Below are 4,185 nucleotides of genomic sequence, written 5' to 3'. Positions count from 1 at the left end.
CACTTATAGGAGGACACCTTCTTGACCTCCCCGGTCACCGCGGCAGCGACGACATGTAGAAAAAATCGCGAGATATGGGGAGGAGAGGGGTTGGGAGTGGGGGGGGGTAATGTTCCCTCTGGGAGAGGGCGAGGGGAAGAGAGGGGAGGGGGGGGTGTGAGAAGACTCTCCTTGCCCTCGTTGCTGGGAGGCCGCACGGTTCCTTTTCAAGTGGTCCAGCGAAGAGAGGAGGACGCTTCGCCCGGGAATCGGTGTCTCAAACAGCCGGGGCCCTCCCTCCTCATGCGCCTGCGGGAAAAGAGAAAGTATTCGTAGTAGTGGCTGTGCCGCGTGTGTGTGCGGGCGAGACGAACAGGTGGTCGGATGAGTCGGGGGTGGGGTGATGTTGGGGGAGCTGGGGACGGGGAGGATGAGAGAAGAGAGCCCGGCGATTTCATTCGGGTCCCGGGGTGTTATTTGGAGAGTTTTTTTCATTCTTCTCCTCTCCGTCCCTCTATAGAAGTGTGCACCCCTCTTTCTATCTCATCCACTTTTTCTTATTATTTGGGCCACGGGCGATCTTCCCGTGGACCAGATTCAGCGCCCTGAGGACCCTTGGAGCCGGAGGTCACCATGGATGAGTGTGTCGGCCTACCCACGGAGGGTGAGAATGAAGCGATTGAGGTGGACGTTCGTCAGACGCGGAGTGGGCACCGATCGAGTGTGGTCTTCCGGACTTCGTGGGGTCACGCACCGTTTCGCGCGGGGGGGGGACGATCGCAGGAGAGAGCGATCGTGACGTCTAAATGTGCCTCCTCGTCTCTAGGTCTATAGGGACTTGCTCATCCATGATAATTGGATTCTTTGGGTTGCCTGGGGTAAAGAGTAGCGAATTCAATATTCATGAAGTAATAATTTTCTCGCGCTCGAAGGAAGGAATTTCAATCTATCCTATCCCAATGGGAAACTATCCACGGCACCACGAACACGTTCGTCTGAGGCCCAAAAATAATAAGGTGAGCGAGGTCATTCCCAAATTCCTCTCGAACATCGCCGAGACAAGTAAAAATGGGACGGGTGAAAAATCTTTGGAACAATAAAAATGGAGGCTACATCAATTGATAGATCAACACCCCTGGGCAGTAAACTCCATCGGAGAGAGAGAGAGAGTACGAACCTCGTGATTTTTTATTTTTTTATTTTATTTAACAATTAAATTGCAATTAGGCAATAGTTTTTGTGGGAACGGTCAAGTTTGATTAATGATCACTCTTACAACGAACATACATACATACACGCGCTAGAAAAACAGATAGGAGACAAAAGATTCTTACATAAAATGACACTTCCGCATCACATACAAACAAACGTCCACATCACATACAAACAATGTGCAACGCGACGGAGTGTATATTTCATCAACTCCGAAGCTAAGTAATATGGCATTTTGTTGCAAGTATAACTCGAAGATTTCAGCTCAGCCTTCCTCTAAAATCAACTCGCGTCTCAAACTAAACCATCAGCTGGGCTTAGGATAACAGTATGTGTTCATAGATATACATGGTATACATTTAGAAACATTAAGTTATTAGATTAAATCATAATGAAACGGTTCCAACAATTAAATTGTTAATAGAAAGTTTTTCATAACTCACAGGTACGACATGACGTCCTGTGCAACATTTGGTTTCCCAGAAGGAAGATCTGGTAGCAAAAAAAACACACAGCTTGGATGAAGCTGAAAGTGCCCAGAGTTGTCAATCGGAATCAAACCTAGCCCCCGGTCGATAACCCGGTACCCTACGAACTGGACTACGACGAATGGGCTACTAAAAGTACAAATTTAATAAGTCAAAGATACTAGTTAAGAACTGGATCTGAGGCCCTATAAATGGAAGCGAAAATATGTGCCACAAAGTTTCGTGGCCTTTGAACCACGAATGAATTCCAAAATAATGAAAACTCATGCATTGAAAATTCAGCTGCAACCACTTGATATTCTGAATCTCGATTTTTTCGAAAAAGTGCTGAAAAATTATACTACAGGCATATTTGACGATTATTTCTCCTCTTCTTGCAATTGAATGTAACCTGAGCCAAAATAATCAACTGAAGGTCATTATTGGAGAATGCGAATGGGGAGAAATCACATAGGAAGGACAAAGCTGAACTACTAGTAGCAGGTATTGAAAAATGTCGGTGCAAGAAGCTTCGTGGCAATGAAGAGATTGTTTGGGGAACAGGATAGTCTGGAGATCTGCTATAAACATTTTTTAGCACTGATAAATCTATGACGATAAACTTTGAAGACCATTTTCAAGGTGCAATACTCATGCTGGAGGCAAAGAAAGTGATAATCTATGACGAAATGGTGAGGATTATCCACCACCCAGCATTACATTCGAAGGCAGAGTAAAAATCCCCAAGTTTCAGAATTATCATACTTGATCTGACTGAAAGGAGGTACCAAAATTGGATTATTAAAGAAATTCATCCCCAGTTGGTAGATCCGGCGAATGGGTGACTTTCCTGCCGGTGAGTTGCGATACTATTTCGCTATATGATACAGCCCGTGGTGCCAAAACTATGGCCTAAAGGTTGGAGGGCCCTAAAAATCCTTCAATCCGGGTCGCAACGGGCTGCCAGGGAACTTTATACGCAAAATTAGATAGTGCTAATCGGACGTTGAAATGAAGCAGTCCGTTCAATGGCCAGTGGAAAGGAATCATAGAAAACATATATATATATATATATATATATATATATATATATATATATATATATATATATATATATTATGTAGATTACAAATTTGCAAGGACTGGATATATTTTTAATGAAACTCCTACCGCAGCCCTGACCCTGCTTCGATCTTTCTGGAGGCACTAATGTGGCTCGCAAGACTAAGAGATGGAGCATCGATAATTTAGTTAACCGGTAGCGTCGTAGGAAGAAAATAATTGAGAGGATGACAGCGAGACGGGAAAACGGAGACTTGAGGCGTCAGAGAAAAGTGGAGCCTCACTCGAACTTGGGCCGATGTTTCACGCGAGCACGGCCAACCCAGATATGCAGTGAAAGGAGAAGGCCAATTCTTGAGGCGTTATATCTCCTCTAAATTAATTTCATAAAGAACGGAACTACTTCCTCAGGATGGAAGGGTTATCCGGGAATTTACGTCTATTCACCAATGGAACGCTCTTTTCATCAAACTCGATGTCATCACCGCCCTAAAATTTGTCTATTCTGACTCCTCCTCATCCCCTCCCCCGAAAATTTTGAAAATGTAGTTCTCAACACGCTCTGACCTCCGAAATGGTCGCATCTCATTTCTTTCGAAAGGAAAATCGTATGAACGATTGTGTTTTGAAAAACATTTCCAGTAGCTTAGGCTAAAGAAACTCATTTCGGTTGGCTGATATTTCTCGATAGTAAAATAAAAAGATGACATTTACACTTCTGTAGAAACTCCTACCTACCTATTAAAAAACTACAAATGATTCTCGGAGGATTTAGGGACCGTCAGCAGCAGAAAAGGGTAACTGCAATCGTCAACTACTATAAAGGGAATGATGGAACGACCAAACTTTTGAGCACCAACCCACTTACCACAAAAAGAAAATGCATGCTATTATACAATATTTTGCCACTAACCTGATCAAATTAAAATACAGTACTTAAAGGTTAAATAACTCCACATCAAATGTTTTTCCTGCTAAGGTATTACCAAAAAATGAGTTGCATGCTAAGAAATAAAAATATACTTTAATTTTAACAAATGTAATCTTCATTGACAGTTTTAAATTCATTGTTAAATTTAACATACATTGAACATCTTTGCAAATAGATTGATTATGACAAAAAATAAAACAAACAAACTTAGGCTGGATTGGTTTATTGTCGTCATTGAATTTTGTCTGGATAATTTCTTAGGATTATCATTTGATGGAATCAAAACTAGGAAAGTACCTACCTAATAATACATTACAGCAAAGTAAGGAAAGTTAAATAAAATGATGATGTTTATTATGATTAAGTCGCTGCCACCTCGAAACAAACCAGTTATTAATAAATTATGTCTTAAAAAGAAAAAATACCCTAATTTAAGGTCTCTATGACTGCCTCTATTTACTATTACAACCAGTATTAGAATTGGGAAGTTTCATAATGCATAGTTTTGCAAAACCCACGCCCCGGACCTACGTC

This window comes from Hetaerina americana, unplaced genomic scaffold (assembly GCF_022747635.1).
Source record: "Hetaerina americana unplaced genomic scaffold, ioHetAmer1.1.p SCAF_10, whole genome shotgun sequence".
Taxonomy (NCBI): domain Eukaryota; kingdom Metazoa; phylum Arthropoda; class Insecta; order Odonata; family Calopterygidae; genus Hetaerina; species Hetaerina americana.
This window is presented reverse-complemented; position numbering follows the sequence as displayed.